Below are 21,153 nucleotides of genomic sequence, written 5' to 3'. Positions count from 1 at the left end.
TAATTCTAATGCACAATGAAGTTTGAGAACCACCTTCCTATATGACAGCAAGAGAAGAAATACCAGTAACATAAGATCAAAACTAAGATAAATATTACTAGCCTTTTAGGTAACGTAGAAATTTCTCTAGGTCAGGGGTGTCAAACTCATTTTCATCAGAGCAGCCTTGCAGTTGCCTTTAAAGGGCCAAAATAATTTTAGGATTGTACAAATGTAACTTCTCCTTAACTGTTCAGAAGTTGAAATTATATTCGGCCCTTTGAAGACAACCATAAGGCTGATATGGCCCCCGGTGAAAATGAGTTTGACACCCCTGCTCTAGGTAGAATTCAAATTATTGATATAAATTAGCTATATCACCCAGGAATTTTACATGTTCAGTCATGAAAAACTCACACTGAATATTGAAAGATTATGAACTAGTATATCTCAGAGGTGTTTCAACCCCAAAAGTGTTTTCAAATAGTAGTGAGAGTAGCAAACACTTATTTAGCACTATGTGCCACATACTTTTCTAAACATATTACACATATTCATACATTTCATCCTCCCAACAACCCTATAAGGTGTGTACTATATTATCTCCATTTTACAGGTAAGAAAAATGAGGCTCAGTGAAGTTCAGAAACTAGGCCAAGATTAATGAGACAGTAAACGGGAGAACCGAAATTTAAACCGAAGCAGTCTGTCAAACTCCTGCTCTAAAACACTAAACTATATTACCTTGCCTGAGAAATGACATTAATAAAAACAAATATGATCCACTGCAAATGGAGTGGCAAGTATATACCCACGGCAGTTGTCTGCACTGGAAAGAGGAAGACAGAAGAGGAAGTAAGAAACAGAAATTCAGTTCCTGTTTCTTCAGGGGACCCTGAGGACAAACTACTGAATTTTATTCGGGAAAGGGGACATACAATTAGTAAGAAAGAGTTTGCTCTTCCTCTTTCTATGTACCCACAAATCTTCCATTTCTTAGGCTTCCTGGCTTGACAGCTCAGCAATCTGTTGGAAACTGGTGTGGGTCCCCTGTTAAAGAGCATTAGTTCAGAAGTCAGAGTGGTTCTACCACTCTAGCTATGTGACCTTTGACAAGTTATTTAACATTCTCTGTGGCTCAGTATCTCTTATCTAAAAATTGAATATAGTACTACCTTCCTCATAGGATAAGTTGACTGAGATAATACAGGTCAAGAATTTACCCTTGCCCTGGCTGGTGTGGCTCAATGGACTGAGTGCCGGCCTGCAAACCAAAGGGTCGCAGGTTTGATTCCCAGTCTAGGGCACATGCCTGGGTTGCAGGCCAGGTCCCAAGTAGGGGGCATGTGAGAGGCAACCACACATTTGTTTCTCTCCTTCTCTTTCTTCCTCCCTTTCCCTCTCTAAAAATAAACAAAATTTAAAAAAAAAAAGAAAGAAAGACAAGAAAGAATTTACCCTGGCTGGTGTTAGGAGCTGTCCTACAAAGCGAAAGCCTGCTGGTTTGATTCTTGGTCAGGGCACATGCCTGGGTTGCGGGTTCAGTCCCCAGCCAGGTGGGAACGAGAGGCCACAAATCGATGTTTCTCTCTCACATAGCTATTTCTCTCCCTCTCCTTCTCCCTCCTTGCCCCTCTCTAAAAATAAGTAAAACCTTATTTTTAAAGTAATTTAAAACAGCGCCTGACAAACAGTAAATGATTAGTAAATGTTAGCTATTAATCTTGCTTAAATGATTAGAGGCACTTTTGGTTTTTGTTGTCGTTTTTAAGTTTTTAGTCTTCAATTTTATTACTGTTCTTAACCAGCATGTAAGGGTTTGGAAATGTCCCTAACAGCAAGGGCCCACCCCAAGCACTCCCCCAGCCAGGACTGGGTTCCAGGCTCCAGTTAACTCCTCACCCACACCAGCTATCAGGCCTGTTTTCCTTACATCTCCAGAGACCTGGAACAGAAGAGGGTGTCCAGTTAGAGGGAACGTTGGGAATAAGAGATGCTGCATGGAAGGACTGGGCTCAGACACAGCTGCCTTTGTTAGTCTTAGGATATATTTCAGGATTTGGTAGCATGCTTAGACACACTATAAGAGGGCACGAAGAAGGGCTCCTGGTCTCCTCTCTTGCCTCACTCATTGCTGGACAAGCCCTACAGCACCCCTTCTTGCCAGGCTCGAGGCACTGCCTTGACAATTTGGGCAAGTGGTAACCTCTGATAATCCAGCATGCCTCACTGTGACCTGGTCAACTGCTCCTGGCCTAGGCAGGGCTGTGACAACGATTCAGACCTGAGAATGTCCCACTGCCTCCTATCACAGGGCTTAGATCCTGACTGTACCAACTCTCACCCAAAGGGGAATAATGCAAGGGCATCTCTTCGTGAGGAGCAAACCTGAGCATTTAAACCCCGAGCGTGGGCACAGGCCTGGGGTTTACAGAAACATAAAGGCACTTTGAGTCAGTATAAGTCTTAAAACATCAACAATTCCAACCCACTTAGAAAGAAGCATATACTTTTCTTATTTCCAAAATAATTACAGTACTTATTGCTCTTACTAAAACTGTAGTCAAATATAGAGCTATCACTACAAAAGAGTAAAGTTTCAAGCTATCTCATTAACTATTCTGCAAAGCATTTGACATGTATTATCAATGAATAACTTCATGTATTAAAATATCACCAAATGAGGAGGAAGCAGATGACCACGGAAGAGACTTTGGTTTTGCAATATATACAATGCCAGCCTCAACACAGAAGTAACTATGCCAGACATGTTTCTCTATCCTATGTCAAATCATTATGGTAGCTAAGAGGCTGTAACTACCATTTTGCTATCCAAAGTGGCCAGAAAAGTTATTTTACACCAATAACTAAACACTATTCCTCTTTAATAATGAAGTTCATTTGTACCAGAACATAGAATTGGGGCTGAGCAACCTAAAGTATAAAACATGATTGATTCTGCCAATCATAAGGAAAATAAATTGTTAAATAAAATAAGGTATACCTTCTAGACTCACTCCCAGTACCTATCACTCCACCACACAGCAACACCAAAACCCCTACTTCCTAGGTTCTTAAATGCTTTACGGATCCAAATACCCTTCAAGAATCTCAGAACTCGTCTCTTTATTTTTATGGGGTCCTTGAGTGTAGATTTAAAGAACCTGTGAAACTCTTTATTATCATCATTATTGGCTGGCTGCCAGCTAAACATCACAAATACTACTACAACTCCACCAGTTACCTTTCTCCCCAAGACAAATGATACACTGTAAAAATGAATGTTTTAAAACCTTGAAATAAATGTTTAGCTTCAAACAAAATTCAAAAGAGCTAATGGTTATTAGTTGACCTAATATTACTTAAAAAAATAATAAAATAAAATAAAGAGAATCTTTTTACGGCTTGAAATATCCCTTAATTGTCCTAAAGTCAGAATGTTAACACCCATGGATCCTGACATTCAGTCAGGCAAACACAGAACAAGCCACATGAAGACAGTTCTTTTTAAACTTTATTATTTGTTTCCAGAGTCCTCAATAAACAGGAAATAATCTTACAAACACTGGTATTCACTCAGAAAATCAAAGTAATACAGATACCAGTTTCCTTGTGTCTTACTCTGCCCATCTAATCAATTATTAATTGATTGTCAATTGCCTGGTGCTATTTAAATTATCCAATATGAGCTCATTTCAAAATCTACAACTTAATTTACATCATCTCTCCATACCACAGATATCTGGCCTTACAACTCATCCTTATTTGTATCCTAATTTTCATCTCAAAATCCCACCTTACCTGAGATTCCTTCCCTAACTATTCCAGCTATCAAAAACTGCCCAATGCCCTTGAGGTATGGCTCAGTGGGCTGGGCATCATCCCACAAACCAAAGGGTTGCCAGTTCAATTTTCAGTCAGGGCACATGCCTGAGTTGCAGGCTAGGCCCCTGTTGGGGGCATGCAAGAGGCAATCGATGTTTCTCTCTCACACATCGATGTTTCTTTCCCTTGTCTTCCCACCTATAAAAATAAATAAAACCTTAAAAAAAAAATAAAAAACTGCCTGAATCCTGAGCTCCCATGACAAGGTCCTTATCTCTTTGATCTTGTATTTCATGCTTCTCTCTCCTTCACTCTCCATGCTCTGGCTACACAGACCTCTTTATATTCCTCAGTCATGCTAGGCCCCTACCTCTTAAGGCTGTTTGCTTCTCATCCTTCAGATTCCAGCTCAAATCATCCTCAGAAAATCCTCCCTATAAGGGGACTAAATAGTAATTCGGGGGTGGGGCAGGGGAGTACAATAAAATAAAGAAAATTAGTTTTAAAAAAATCCTCCCTAAGCATAATACTCAGAATATCCGACTCCCTCCTCCCTCCTTACTTCTATCATATTACCCTGTTTATTTCTTCTAAAGTATGGTCATAATCTATAATTATCTTGTGTATTTGTTACTGCACCAAAGGAGACAGACAAAAAAAAAAAAAAAAACAAGAAAATCTCTATAAAGGCAAGGACTCTGCTGTAAGCTTAATAGCTTAATACTAGACATAGAAAGTGCTCACTGAATAAATGAATCAACAAAAGTAACTACTAGCCCTGGCTGGTGTGACTCAGTGGATTCAGTGCCAGCCTACAAACCAAAGGGTCGCTGGTTTGATTCCCAGGCAGGGCACATGCCTGGGTTGCAGGCCAGTTCCCCAGGAGGGAATGCATGAAAGGCAACCACACATCCATGTTTCTCTCCTCCTCTTTCTCTCTCCCTTCCCCTCTCTAAAAATAAATAAATAAAATCTAAAAAATAAGAATGACTACTTAATCATGTTCTTTTTACTTACATGTGCTTGTTCTTAGTTAATAATAGATTATAGGCCCGCAGAGAGAAAAACTAGGCTTGTATTTCTTTATCTCCCTCCCAAGGCACCCAATACTGAACATATATTAAGTGCAAGAAAACAAAATTTTGTATTTTTTTAAAAAATAACTTTATAGACTAAAATAATAACATGAAAAAAGCATTGGATTTGTAAAGCATATACGGGTTCCAATCTTAGCTCCACTTCAGTGTGTGGGTACTGGTACTTCACTTCTATACATTAATTTGGTCATCTACACAATAACATCTAACTCAAAAAACTAGAGGAATGAGGTTATGTAGATAAAGCAATTAATATATCACCCTGCACAGAGTAAACACCTAATACAGGACCTTATTCTTATCCCAATTAGAACTCGCAAAAACAGTAATGGCCCTATGATTAAAGATTAGCACTGCCACAGTTAAATGAAAGCATCTGAATACCAAATTAAAAGGAAACTCAGAAAAAAATCCTGTGCTTCTACCTGACAGATTTGCTACTTTGAACAATCCTTTTTGAAATCACTGCTCTCTGATCTCAAAGAACAGTTTTAAAAACACCTATTTGTAGCCAGAGAATTTGAATTTGGAATGTTATAAAAAGGGCTGTAAAACAGCCTTTATTTTAAGAAGACACACACAAAAAATATTACTTAATCATACAACAAATATTCATCAAGTCTCTAATATGCCCAAGGAAGAAAATAAGTAGCAACCAAGCACAGAAGCTTTCAAGTCAAGCAGCCCTCAGCTCATATCCCCTCTCCTGTGACTTTGGGCAAGCTACATAACCTCTTTAAGACTGTTTCTCACCCTGGCTGGTATGGCTCAGCGAATGTGAGCACTAGCCTGAGACCTTAAGGGTCACTGGTTCAATTCCGGGTCAGGGCACATGCCTGGGTTGGGGGGTGTAAAAAGATGTGTCTTTCACACACTGATGTTTCTCTCCTCCCTGTCTCCCACCCTTCCCTTCTTTCTAAAAATAAATAACATAAAAAAAACACTATTTCTCCATTTGTAAAACAGAAATAGAAATTAACATCATAGGTTTTAAGAGTCACTGAGTTATTCCTCTGTACAGTACTTATTACTCAAATCTGAGCTCTTTTTATCATTGTGAAGTCATCCACATAAGCAGTCAATTAAGAATCTGATTAGGCAATACTCCGTATCAAAGGGCTAAGTAAAAGCCCTTCATGTACCCCTGAAAACAATGGGGTTTTTAAGATTAGAACATAACACACAAGACAAATTTTTACTTTCAAAAAAATATCAGAAAACAATTATAAACAAGACCTCCATGTCTAGGCCAATACCTACCAAAATTTACCATGTACACTCTTTGACCTGGCAATTCCATTTCTAAGACTTTCTCCATGAATGCAAAGAGGTCGGCACAAGGGTATGTACCACGGCATCGCTTGCAGGAGCAAGACAGACTACCTACATGTGCACCAATAGGGGACTGGTAACCTAGGTTATAATACAAAGGAACATTACACAACTATTAGAAAGAATGAGCTAGAGTGCCTAGTATAGACTGAATTGTGATTCCCCCAATATTGATGAGTTGAAGCCCTAACCCCTAGTACCTCAGAATATGACTGACTGTAGTTGGAATAGGGCCCTTAAAAAGTAATTAAGGTACTGGGTTGGCCAAAAAGTTCAGTTAGTTTTCTTCCATACAATGGCTCTAGTAGGGCTTAGGTGTCTTTAACTTCATTTAAAACAACTTTGTCAGATTATCAGTAGACTGTCATACCAGTGTGCATTTAAAAAAAAAAAACTTACCAGAATTGGTGGATTTTTGTGCAACTACTTTAATATTGAAGATTGGAAGAAAATATGCAACATTTTTGGCATATTATGCTTTATATTCCAAGAAAGATAAAAATGCAACTGAAACACACATAAAAAAGATTTGTGCGGTGAATGGAGAAGGTCCTATGATTGAACGTGACAAAAGTGGTTTGCAAAGTTTCTTGGTACTATTGACATTTTGCCCAAATAATTATTTGCTGTGGAGCTGTCTTATGCATTGGAAAATGTAGCATCACCCCTGGCATCTACCCACTAGAAGCCTGTAGCAGGAGATAGTCAACATACTCAAAATACCCAGATCAATAAAGTTATTAATGAAAATTAAAAATGGTGGGACAAAAGCAGTTTTAAAGTTGTGAGCATGCGGGACAGTTTATTTTTGTAGTATTATTTATTAATTATTGTATTATTTTCCATACAAACTGAAAACCTATTTTTTGCCCCACCCTGTATATAAAGTTTTTGAAAAGCAAGGTACAGAACAATGTGTGTAACATGACGATTTATGTGTGCATTTTCTTTAATGGAGAGGAGATACATATATACTTCCAGGTGCAAAGACTATCTGCAAAGATGTACCTGCTAGGTGATAGTGGCTGCTTCTGGGAAGGTGGATGGATACACTCATTTTTCATCATACTCTCTTTTATACTGAAAAACTTACCAAATTGATGAATTTTTGTGCAGCCATTCTAATATTGAAAATGGGAGAAAATATGCACCATTTTTGGCATATTATGTTTTATTATTCCAATAAAGGTAAACACACAACTGAAATACATTAAAAAAACGATTTATGGAGAAGGTCCTGTGATCAAACATGGCAAAAATGGTTTCCGAAGTTTCTTGGTACTACTGAAATTTTGCCCACATCATTCTTTGCTGTGTACTGTCTTATGCATCAGAAGAGGTTCAGCAGCACCCCTGGCATCTACCCACTAGAAGCCAATAGTGAGAGAGAGCCAACATAATCAAAATATCCAAATCAATAAAATTATTGGTAAAAATTTAAAATGCTTTTTAAAGATTTTATTTATTTTTTGAGAGGCAGAAGGGAGAGAGAAAGAGAGGGAAAAAACATCAATGTGTGGTTGCCTCTCACGTGGCCCCCACTGGGGACCTGGCCTGAAACCCAGGCATGTGCCCTGCCTGGGAATTGAACTGGCAACCCTTTGGTTCGCAGCCCGTGCTCAATCCACTACTGAGCTACACCAGCCAGGGTGAAATATGCCTTTTAATAAATGGAAAAAACTAAATGGACTTTTTGGCCAACCCAATACTTTACCAAGAAACAATGAAATTCTATAACATTAACAGTAATGCAACAACAAAAAATGATTCAGTGCTGTATACTGTAAAAAGTTGTGAAGACTACCAATATAGTAAAACAATGTTATTTAAAACATATTACCACTGACCATTAAGATTTTGTGTTCCAATGTGTAAAAACAAATGCAAAGAGTTTAACAGCAGCTGTCCTGGCACGCATGTGTGCATGTGTGTGTTAAAGAACAAGTTGAAGCACCTAACAGGTCTTATCCAACTTCACAGTATCAGGACATAGGTTAGGACCTAAAGCGTGTTACAATAGGCTTCTGTTCTTCCAACAAATAACTAGTAACTATAAAGTCAGAAAGATATCTCAATGCTTATTATAACACTAAATTGAGAAAGACAGAAACTCTTCAAACCTTCAAAGGTCTTGAAAACATTTTAATAATTTACTGAACACCTACTCTTGCCAACACTATGCCAGAAAGCTTGACATACGTCAGCTTGCGTAATTTACTGGTTAGAAGCAGAAAAGGCTAACACAATTGTAGTGGTCTGATCGCCATAAAATTACACTCCAAGTGCCACAGATTTTCAAAAGAGTAATAAACATGAGAGTGGTCTAGAAAAATGTGAAAAATACATCTCTAGTTAGTCTCTAGTAAGACATGGTATCACAAAAAAGGTTTAAGTATTGCCAGCCTGCAAAGTGGAACAAAAAAAAACCAAACAAGACAAAAATGGATAAATCCGAGTCAATAAAGACTCTGAAAACTAGGCAGAAAAGTTTTAATTTAATCTGGGTGGTGAGCAGGAGGCTATCATTTCTTTCTTACCCATAATCAATAGGTTTTTGTGTTGTTTTGTTTTTAGGAATATCCATCTTGTAACCATATTCCAAGGTGCACTGTCAAAGGTAACCAGATAAAGTAAAGAAACTCAGCTATGAAACTACTTTAATAATCTAAGAATTAACTGAAAGACCTGCACTAGGGGTAGTAGCACAAAAGAGAAAAATAGTTGACCAGTTTGGAGGTGGAGGGTGGATTTAAGAAGGTGGTAAATTATGAGGAAGTTTTTCAGTCTATGACATTAAGAGACTAAGTTTGTACCACAGAAAAATAGAGAAGTTAAAAGAAATCTATTATGTTCTAAGGTATTCTTGCAAGTAAACAGCCGTTTCTGAATCAGTAAACAAATTCTGTCCTAATTTAACCAGTGATGCAATCGTGTGCCAGTCTGTATCAGAAATCCTACATACAAGCATACATTTGCAGCAAGAAAAAAAAAAAAAAGTCAATCACTATACTACCTAGGCAACACACACTGTATCAGATGAGATACCAACTACAAAACTAACCATGATCTTTTAGAATTTCTTTGTTGTGTCTAATGAGGCTGAGGTCCCTACATCCAGATTCTCACAGTCTATTCTGTAACCACAAATCATTTTTTATAAAACAAGTTTACCAAAATTCTGAATCAAAGCAGTCTACCAATTTTGATGTAAAATCTATTGTAATGAGGTAAACATATACAGAAGCATTCAACTGTGTACTTGAATAAATAATTGGACCAAGTATAATAGGAGATGCCATAACAGTTGCAGCAAGTCTACGTCCACCGAGTACAGCTGGCATGGCTGCAGATGTTTCAGCGTGAGTGATTGTACAGTTCTATCCACTACAAGAGACTGAGAGAAATAAAACAACAGAGAGAGTTGCAAAGACTAAAAAATAACCAATACATGTTGGCAACAAATCTGCCTTTTCAAGCACACTTAAAAACCAAGGACAACACCAGCAAAGCACACACTTTTGCCATAACTATCAACTGTTTGATTTGGAAATTACTCACATACACCGTATTTTAGGAAACTAAGCTCCTATAATGGTATTCCAGATGCATTATGAAATACGTTTGCTTAATGCCTACTTTTAAAGATTTTGTATAAAAGTAAGCATGACAGCCCTGGCCAGGTATCGCGGTTGGAGCGTCACCCCATATACCAAGAGGCTATGGGCTCAATCCCTCTCAAGACAGGGTACCTACCTGAATTGCACTGCAGGCTCGATCCTCAGTTGGAGTACATAAGGGAGATACAGAAAGCAACGAATTGATGCTTCTCTCCCACATCAATGTCTATCTCTCTCTAACGCCCCCCCCTCAAAATCAATAAAACATATCCTCAGGTGAGGATTTAAAAAAGAAAAAGTGCCCTGGCTGGTGCTCAGTGGATTAAGTGCCGGCCTGTGAACTGAAAAGCCACCAGTTTGATGCCCAGTTGGGGGTATATTAGAGGCAACCAACAGATGTATCTCTCACACACTGATGTTTCTCTTCCTCCTTCCCCTCTCTAATAATAAATCAAATCTTGAAAGAAAAAAGTAAGCATAACAGTACTTGTCACTGATAAAAAGTGATTACAGCTATACTTCCTACCTAAAATTCTTTTGCCACAACAGCTCAAGTACATTACCTACAGATCTTAGCTCAAGTGTCATTTTGGAACTAGAACAACTCTGACTACCTTTATTTTTCAAGATTTTATTGATTTATTTTTAGAGAGGGGGAAGGAGAAAGGGAGAGAACCATAAATGTAAGAAACATCGGATCAATTGCCTCTCGCATGCCCCCAGCCAGGGACCTGGCCTGCAACCCAGGCATCTGCCCTGACGGGGAATCAAACCAGTGACCCACTGAACCACACCAGTCAGAGCTGACTACCTTATTTTTTAAATGCAACCCAAGTTCTACCAACCCCTGAAGAAGGCCACTATACTCCACCGCCCCCTTATCTTCCTCCCTTTCATTTTTTCCCACTTATCTCCAACTCACAGACTAGTAGGTAAATTTCATGGGGACAGAAATTTGTTTGGTTTGTTTTATTCACTGATACATCCCCAACATCTAGAACAGTGATCTTCACATAGCACACATTCAAGAGATTTGATGAATTCATAAATTAATAATATAAGACGGATTAGAGATGCAGCAAGTCAAAAACATGTGGTTTGGACTCAGAATGCCCTTTAATGGTCCTTTATGCTCCTAAACCCTCTCATTACTATCCTTTAGGGTCCTAAACTCTCTCTTATTACTATCTGGTATTTGTGAAAGAGAAAAATCCTATTTCTAAGACAAGTCAAATCCACAGTCTGAACTAGCTAAAGTAGTTAAAACCAAGTATTTGAAGCCACTCTGCATCATCATTAGCAACTCTATTCTGGTCTGGAAATGCACAATTCTACCGACTTTTAAACTAGCAAAAAAGGACAACACTCTCCTAAATGAAGCATAATCCCCTGAAAGTTTATGTAGTATCACACTGTGTTTACAACAGTATCAGAGTAAAACAGTTAATGTAAGCAATCTTACATTCAATGGTTTTATAATTCAATATGCCTCCAAGGCTGGCCAATGTGGCTCACCGTAGTGGAGCATTGGTCCTGTAAATCTAAGGGTCCCAGGTTCAAATCCTGATCAGGGCACATACCTGGGTTGCAGGTTCAGTCCCCAGTCAGGCACGACCAAAAGGTATCCGATCAATGTTTCTCTCTCCTTCCCTTCCTCTCTTTCTAAAACCAGTAAGTATGTCCTTGGGTAAGGATTTTTAAAAAAGCCTGCCCTGGCTGGTGTAGCTCAGTGGATTGAACACGGGTGAAGCAAAGGGTCACGGTTCAATTCCTAGTCAGGGCACATGCCTGGGTCGCAGGCCAGGTCCCCAGTAGGGGACACATGAGAGGCAACCACACATTGATCTTTCTCTCCCTCTCTTTCTCCCTCCCTTCCCTTCTCTCTAAAAATAAATAAATAAAACTTTAAAAAAACATAAAAGCCTCAATTTTGAAATAATTCACTCAAATTTAAATCTATTAAAATAGTGTACAATGAATTTAAGCATCACACAGTTGCCAGAATCTAGGTCTTCACACAAATCTTTGCCACTGATTAGTTCTATTTTAAAAGCTGCTTGTCTTACTTAGGTTTCTTTCCTTAGATTTCTGGAGGACTTTTTTTTTTTTAATGTTGGTAAGGAATCATCTTACCATCATATTTTAAAAAGAGAGACCATACCCTGGGGGGTGTGTTCAGTGGTCTGAGCACCAGCCTGCAAACCAAAAGGTCGCTAGTTTGGTTCCAGTCAGGGCACATGCCTGGGCAGAGGGCCAGATCCCCAGTTGGGGGTGTTTCTCTCACATACGATGTTTTTCTCCCTCTCTTTCTCCCTTCTCCTCTCTCTGAAAAGTAGTAAATATATAACATCTTAAAAAAATTTTTTTTACACCACAGATAAAACAGTTGAGAATTATATGACTTTCAGAGCATTAAAATACTGGCTTTGAAATCACTGTATGCTTTTCAGAATACTGGAAAACAAAATACACAAACTAGAATCACTGATCCAAGAACAGAGGAAACTGGAGAGGGTGCCTCCATTTCAGGAGCTTCCCTTGCAGCCACTGGACAATCACTTCCCTAGTCCCTAATATTTCCCTTCCAGTACTTTGTCCCAGTTTTAATCGAAATACCTCAAATATGTATCATATACAAAAGTGCTCAATTCCATCCCAAGAAATTGCTAATTTGCTAAATTGCAAATTTGCAATTTCTATACAACTTCTGAATGGGGCTCAGACCACAGCAAGAGTAGACAGACAATCCACAGCCGTTGCTGAAGTTTCTACCATTCACCTACCACAGGAACTTGAGAACATGTTTCCTATTTTTCTACCCACAGCAAACACTGTTTGGCCACACCAACAGCCTTTGAACTTAATAGAGATTAATAAATCACCCGACACCAGTGTCTCCCAGCCCATTTTCTCAAAACTTTGAAGAATCCTCCATGGGGAGAAGGGAGAGCTCCATCAAACAAGTTTAAAAAACACTGAATTAAACAGATTCTCTGGGGATTAAGAAGTACAAACTGGTAGCTACAAAATAGTCATAGGGATGTAAAATACAGAACAGGGAATATAGCCAATAATATAGTAATAACTATATATGGTGCCAGGTGGGTACTGAAATATTGGGGGGATCACTTTGTATCAATAAACTATGGCTGTCTAACCACTATGCTGTACACCTGAAACTAATATAAAATAATACTGAATATCTACTGTAATTAAAAAATAAAATTACTTTAAAATTCTCTGGCAATCTAATTCCTCAGAGTCTTTAATAAGCATATATTAATACATACGAATTCCAAGATGGGGATACAGTAAGTAGGGTTCCTAATTAATCTGACACCCCTTCCCCATGAAAACATCTTTCAGGTTTTCTGACACACTAGAGAAATAACATAGGCATTACTCTTGAAATTAAAAATTGTCCCCTACCCCATATCCATGGTTTTGAACTCTTAGAACAATCTAATATTCCCTTTGCCCCTACAATGAGCAATTGTAGCTTATATTTTGTACTATTTATACTATTTGTACACTTTTTAAAACAAATGAGGATATCAGATGGTGACTGAACCTTAGCACTCTAATATTCACAGTAACTATCCATTTTTCCTAGTTACCAGATAATTGAAAATCTACATTTTAAAATCTTACTATTAATCTTTTTTTAAAGATTTTATTTATTTTTAGAGAGGGAAAGGAGGGAGATAGAGAGAGAGAGAGAAACATCAATGTGCGTTGCTGGGGGTCACAGCCTGCAACCCAGGCGTGTACCCTGACTGGGAATCGAACCTGCGACACTTGGCCCACAGCCCGCGCTCAATCCACTGAGCTACACCATCCAGGGCTTAAAATCTTACTATTAATCTTAAGCTCCACAGTAAAAATATGATTTCCTGGGAAAGTAGTAAGTGATATGACTTAATTCTACTTTGTGAGATTCCAGATTTGAGCTCTCAAATAACAGTCAGCTGGTTAAAACAAATACTAGTAGCTCTAGAGAAAGTGTATTATAATGAAAAACCCTGAAACCACAGGTATTAATTTAATCCTTTAAGAAACTTTATTCTTTATTTCCTACTCTTCTCTATCTGCTTGTAAACAGACTTAAAAGCAAACCAAAACATGTACAAAATACTCTGATAGTGCCAATCACCAAAGCCAATGGATTTTACCTGAAATCTTGCTTATGCTTTCTTCTATAAAATGTATCCTCTTCTCACACTCCTTAACACTAATTCACACAGTATTCCTCTGTTCCACCTCCATCTCTCCCTAGTTTCATTTGCTCATTTGATCTGTCCCAATTTCTTCTGTACAGACAAGGAGTAGCCAACAGCGATAATCTTTTTAGCTAAAAAGGGTGGACATGGTTTAACTTCCAATAGTAGGTGGCTTCATATTGCCACTTGGGTCACAGATAATGGACAAAGGTGTGCCTGAGACACTGATCCTCCAGCTCTCCTGGGGTCTGCAGCACCTCCAGTCAGCCAAAAGCAGCCTCATCCATTTACTACAGTATGGCATTTTCTATGTCTGGCCTTGATTTCAGAAGGGTTAGGAAACACTCCTCTAGAGCATACACTGCAAAGCGATAGCACTGGTGAACTTCCCCCACTCCAAATAGTTTAAGAAAAAGAAAAAAGTTATTAGAGGAAAAAATCAATCCACTCCTTAAAAAATATCAACAATTTTTCAAACATAGCAGCTAAGACAGACTAGATTTTTGCTTCTAATATCTTCCTTGAGGTTAGAGATATGGTTTGTTTATTTATTGATTTTAAAGAGAGAGAGGGGATAGAGAAACATCGATTTCTTGTTCCACTTATTTATACATTCATTGGTGATTCTTATGTGTCCTGACTGGGGATTGAACCCCAACTTTGGTGTATCAGGACAAACTCTAACCAACTGAACTACCCATCCAGGACTATAGTTTATTTTAAAGAAAGCACAAAACTTTTATATTATCAGCAAAATGCCAGTTTTGTATTTCCCCTGTTTTCATGACCAACAGGTATTTGAATGATTATCTCAAAAAAATTAGTTTCCAATAAAATGTAATTTGAGTTCAAATGTGTAATTGATGTACTAGAGCTTAAGACTTATCTATATTACTAAGTGGGCAACTGCATTTTAATAATTTAAACAACATTTGCCTCCTGATAATGTGTACACATAAGATGGTTCTACACAATAGACAAGACACTATAATTCCTTTAAAACCAAATAGGTTCCCCATTCACTTAAGATATGATCTTTGCAATAAAGTCTGGCATCCTGCCTGAAAAGGAACCAGGCTAATACCTAATTAAGTAGAGGGGGAATTAAGAATAAAACACTCAACACTGTTTCTGAAATTTCTTAAGACATCACTTAAGCAGTCCCAAACAGGTGCTCCAAATTTTACTGTGCCTAAAAATCACATGGGGATCTTGTTAAAATGCAGATTCAGATTCAGTAGGACTGGGATGGAGCCTGAGATTTCTAATGAGCTCCAAAGTGATGCTTATGCTGTTGGGTCCATAGACCATACAATGCATACCTGGAACCTTACATCTTTGCTTCTAAGACACTCATTAAAATAATGGGCAAAAAAATTACAGCAGGCAACAATTTCCACTTCATTTAATAATTGTAATGGTTTCATGAGATTAACATGGGGGAGAGAGGGTATTAAAATTTTGGTATTTGGGGAAAATGCAAGATAGCTTCTCAAAAGTCAGGGCCTAAGAGAAGCTATAATAACAAGAGCCAACACCTACAGGGCATGTACTATGCACCTGATTTGATTCTCGTAATAATGCAAGGTAGGGACCATTGCTAGCCCTATTTTACAGAAGGTAAACCTGAGTCACAAAGACGTTACTTAGATTGCACATAGTTCATAATGGCAAAGCCACAATCTGACCCAGACAATGCAATTTCAGAGTCTAATTTTTATCACTATACTAGGAGTATTTTTCTCAAGAACACACAGCAGCAGAAAATGGCAAATGGTAATGGCTTACTCTGGAGAACACTATGTGTTCAAGTGCAGTGTTAAAGCAGAGAGAGCAACAAGTGTCTCTTCAAGTGACAGACCACTGATGCTTATGAATACCATGACTTAATACATCGGGATTTTTTTTGCTATACATATTAGAAACTGTGGCAGAACTTCAGCATAACAGCTAAATATTTGAGAAAAAAAATATTTTCCTAAAAAAATTGTTTAACGGTATACCATTTTGGTGGCAAAACACCTGATTTTCACTTCATGAACTTAGCAGTTGGAGACCAATGTCCCAGGAGCAGCTAGGACATTCAGGACTCACAACAGCAGCAGCGGCAGACATAGCTAAAATGGCAAGTAATGAAAACTGCTTTAACAAAATATTTTGGACTGAAAGGATGAGTAACTAAAAGTAGAAACTGGTAGGGACAAAGCATAACATGACCAGGAATATGATACTGTGAGTAAAGGAGAAGAAGCGGCAAAAATAAGCTGCTATTTGCTAACAAAGAAATAGAGGAATAAAACAAAACATTAAAGCCTGAATAATTTTTAGGAATATAAGAACTGATCATCAGAAAAGATTTCTAAGCAATAGTAAACTGTCCAGATAAAAAAGCTGCAAAGATACTGGGATAAACAGACAGACACAGTCAAACAAAAATAGATTAGTAATCATCATTTCAATGAGCCCAAATATGGATATGGCTAAGCAAGCACAAAATAAATCTCAGGACAGTAGTACACCGGCCTACAGAATATGCAGGAAGAGAAAGTTAGCCCTCAAACATCATGAAATTCATTAATTTGACAAACATTTCTAGGGATACAGGGGTGACCATGCAAAGTCAAAGCCCTGCCTTGATAGAACCTATATTCTAATGAGGGAAACTAATAAATTTGGAAGAAAATATTGATAATAAAGCCTAGAATGAAGCCCTTTGATATAGCATGATATGTAGATGTATGGGAAATAAGTTAACAAAATATGAAGCCCTCCTTCTCTGCTAGCCTGTAGACTGAAATGCTCATTAAGTGTTTCTTATTCTCTCAAAAGACCCTAAAAAATTTAAGAAATGCATTTAAAATTTATCTACAAATAAATACTATAAATACTACTCCCAAACAGGCCTAGTAAATTGTACTTCAAAGTTTCCAAATGTGAAAAGTCTTGGATTTAATATGTTTTATTAGTGCAACCATTTCAAAAATAGCTAGAGCCCAGGCTGGTATGGCTCAGTAGACTGAGCACCCACCCACTTGCAGACCAAAAGGTTGCCGGTTCAATTCCCAGTCAGGGCACCTGCCTGGGTTACAGACCAGGCCCGCAGTTGGGGGTTTGTGAGAGCAGCCAACCAATCAATGTTTCTCTCCCTCTCTCCCTTCTTTCCCCCCTCTCTAAAAATAAATTTAAATATTTTTTTAAAAAATAGCTAGAAATGGGGGAGGGGGAGAAAATACAGACAACTGTAACTGAACAGCAATAAAATAATTTTAAAAAAAGAACTAGAGCCCTGGCTGGCGTAGTTCAGTGGATTGAGCGCGGGCTGCGAACCAAAGTGTCGCAGGTTCGATTCCCAGTCAGGGTACATGCCTGGGTTGCAGGCCATGACCCCCAGCAACTGCACGTTGATGTTTCTCTCTCTCTCTCTCTCCTTTCCCTCTCTAGAAATAAATAAATAAAATATTTAAAAATAACTAGAAATGTTTTTCCAATATACCGTAAAATTTTAAGTAGAAAAATTATCCAAATAAAAGAAAACAAATATTGATGTTTCAAAACAGTCAAGACTTGGTCTAAGGGAGTTTTAAGAATATTTGATTTAAGCCCCCAGAATACCCTAGGCTGTAACACCTATCTTAGATTCCAAAAAATTAAGTTTAATTGAGTATAACTGTTCATTATCATGTGAAAACATTCTAAGAGGATGTGATACCTTTTAGGTCTTGAAAAAATTACTGGAAGAGCTCATTTTCATTACTCAGTTAATTACCAATCTTTTATCTCACTGCCTCAGTCTAAACCCTGTAAACTCAAAACTATTCTATATTTTAAGAGGAATGATACAAATTGATATATGTATATTTAAACTCCTTAAATATAGAAAATTCAAAAATAAGGGAGCAGACAAGTGTTCCATTTATATATTAAAACAAGATAAATTATGGCAAACATATTCAGAAGATCCAAACTCCACACCTACCCAATTACTCTACAACACCTAAGTCTACAGAAAGACAGTTTAAACCTACCACTTCTGTAAAGTGCTCTTTTTTAAAATTGTTAAAAAGATTTTGATTTATTTTTAGAGAGAGAGGGAGGGGAAAAAAAGAGGGCAAGAAACATCAATGTGTGGTTGCCTCTCACGCATCCCCTACTAGGAACCAGGCCCACAATGCAGGCATACGCCCCTACTAGGAATCGAACCAGCAGTCCTTTGGTTCGCAGGCTGGCACTCCATCTACTGAGCCACACTAGCCAGGGTCAAGTATTTCTTAACAAGCATTTATTCTCTCTACACAATGAGAAATAATAGTAAAGAACTTGTTCCAACAAGAACTAATCTTACAACGCATTACAGAATTGGGTCTCACTTGCTTTAAAATTTCATTATTTTTAGAGAGGAAGAGAGAACTAGAGAGCGAGAACATTGATCGGTTGCTTCTCTTGCACGCCCCACAACCCAGGCTTGTGACCCAACAGGGGATGAACCGGTGATGCCTCGCTTTGCAGAAAGACGCCCAACCAACTGAGCTACACGGGTCAGGGCGGATCCATTTGCTTTACACTGCTAACATTTTCTGTGCTACCATACCCTGTAGTCCATGAAGGATATACCTAACATTCTGGGGAACAAATACTGTGATCCCAAAGATCTGAAAACGTTACTTAAGATTTTTTAGTAAAAAATCCAAAACTGGTCTTAATTACAAAACTAAAAGTGTCTAGCGAGCAAAGATTGGGGGAAAATAGACTGATTCTCTTTTCCCTTGTCACAAAAAGCACACGTGGGTCAAATGAGGTTTGCACTCTGCACCATTAAGTCATACGGGAGACATTAAACAGTCTGGGAAAGTCCACTCTGGGTCAAAGATGCTTCCACAAATAAATTCACTTCATTCGAGTACAAAGGGATCTTTAAAGGCATTGCCTGCATAAGTGGCTGTAGAAGGTGTTGTCTTACGCTTATTGCCTGGCACCAACCCATCTTGAGATTTTAAACCTTCCTGGCTTTTAGGTCTATTTGAGACAACCAGAATTTGAAAGGATCTCTGAAAACGACCCGATGGGAAGCAGGCAGGATATCCAACTAAGACTGCAAAATGCTGTCTTAATTTGGTGAGTCCCTGTCTTGCAGGAGTTAAAACTCTCACCCCTTATGCGATGACGTAATCTTTCACACTGCATTTCTCTTGGACTTAAAGGGGAGGAAAAAAAAACAAACGAACAAAGAAAATTTCCCCCCAATATGAGGAATTAAGAAAGCGTCAGACGGCAGTTTCGAGAGGTGGTTAGGTAACTTCCAGAAAGGGAAGCTTCAGCTGCATAGGCAGGGAGATAAAGAGTTGGAGAAGCAAACGGAAATGGTATTAGGAACTCAACCTAAAGCAGGAATAGAGAGATCGGAGAAACGGCGATCAGACCCACCCCACCCGGACCCAAACGAGAGGCGAGGCTACCGACGGAAGCAGATCGCAGGCACAGCCCGGAGCAGCCCGCAAGCCGTCCCCTCCCGGACCGCCACTTCGCCGCCGGGCTAGCAATTCCGCTCCCCTCCCCCCGCCCGCCGCAAAATGTCCGCTGCGGCGCCCGGAAGCAGGAAGTTGAATGCCTTGGCACAGGGGGCCGACCCACCCCGGGAGACCGAACCATAGACACCCCCGTTCAGCTCGGGCGCCCGCGAGCGGCTCCGCGGCTGAGACCCTCGGCGCCCCAGCCTGCCGCCTGCCCTCCAGGCCAGCTGGCCGGCCAGGGGGGAGGGGAGCCCGAGCGGCCGGGATGGGTGTGACCCCTTCCTTCCGCCGCTGCCCGGTGACAGCCCGGCCCCGCCCGCGCCCTCAAGGCCAGGACCCCGGGTCCCGGCAGCACTCCCCTCTGCGGGACGTGCGCTCCTCGCCTTCCCCGCCGGGACCGCCTGCCCTCTGTTCCTCCACAGAACCCGGACCCGCGCTCCCCCGGACGGCGCCGCGCGAGCCGGGCACCCCCCCCCCCGAGACCCGCGCTCCCAAGCTTCCCGGGAACCCAAAAGCGGGGTGTCGCCACGGACCGGAAAAGGCCGGGGGTGGCGGTAAGGACAGTGCGGCTGAGATGCCGCTCCCGCGGGGAGCCTCGGGCCCCGCACTCACCTCAGCTTCTCCGCCGGGGCGTTGGCAGCACTGCGCGGGGTCTCCTCGGCTGCCGGACAGGGGCACGCGCCTGACGTCAGCACGCAGGAACGTTCGGTTGGGTACCCGCGGAAGTGGGAGGGACCGGGAATCCAGCAGAGGCGGATCCGCAGCCTGAATTGAACCTCCCTCCTGGCTCCGGTGCCTATCGCGCACGCGCCCGCCAACGCGGCTCCCCGGTTCCTGGCCGAGCCCCTCACATCTTTCTCAGATGGTTGTATTTCTGCTACCTGCAAACGGTCGTTTGCAAAGCGCTCCCACTAACATTTCTTTTGACCTGCAACCTTGTTAAGTACAATACTATCAGAGAAGACCGAGACTACTGAAAGGGGGGAGTGACTTGCCGAGACCACACTGCAGGTGGATGGCCCGGTATTCTGTGGGTCCGCCATGGCGTGAAAGATGAGCTACTGTTCTCAGCTTTGCCTGCACCGCAGTCTCCAGTCGCTCCAGTCACAGCTTCTTCTTTTGGTTTAGAGACTTCCTCTCCTTGCACTCACTGTTTTCCCCTACCTGCTCCTCTTCGCCAACCCTTTGGTTGGCTTTCTGCCCTTTCTGATCGTCCTATCCTCACAGCACCTGTTTATCATCTGTGTTTGCCGCTAGCGTAGAATCTTCTGGGGAATGGGAACCTTCTCTGTCGTTTTCTCAGATGTTTTCCAGTGTTAAAAGGAAAACAGCTCATCTTTTTTTAAGATTTTATTTATTTATTTTTAGAGAGGAAAGGGAGGGAGATAGAGAGAGAGAAACATCAATGTGCGGCTGCTGGGGGTCATGGCTTGCAACCCAAGCATGTACCCTGACTGGGAATTGAACCTGCGACACTTTGGTTCGCAGGCCGAGCTCAATCCACTGAGCTACGCCAGCCAGGACTCTGAAAACAGCTTATCTTAAAATAGCTCATTTGTTGATGACTACTACACCT

At 40.1% G+C, this 21,153-nt stretch overlaps 1 protein-coding gene across 3 annotated transcripts in view; it reads right to left on the bottom strand.

Annotated features, from left to right (window-relative positions):
* CDC42 (cell division cycle 42) overlaps positions 1-20,273 on the bottom strand; it is a 48,564-nt gene extending 28,291 nt beyond the window's left edge. The window contains exon 1 of one of the 3 annotated variants that reach the window (XM_028511461.2): positions 20,190-20,273. The gene's annotated coding sequence lies outside the window, so the exon portion shown is untranslated. The other 2 variants (XM_028511460.2, XM_028511462.2) reach the window with 2 other exon arrangements.
* Positions 20,274-21,153: the final 880 nt, after the last annotated feature.

Source organism: Phyllostomus discolor, chromosome 5 (assembly GCF_004126475.2).
Source record: "Phyllostomus discolor isolate MPI-MPIP mPhyDis1 chromosome 5, mPhyDis1.pri.v3, whole genome shotgun sequence".
In the NCBI taxonomy this organism is placed as follows: domain Eukaryota; kingdom Metazoa; phylum Chordata; class Mammalia; order Chiroptera; family Phyllostomidae; genus Phyllostomus; species Phyllostomus discolor.
This window is presented reverse-complemented; position numbering and strand designations above follow the sequence as displayed.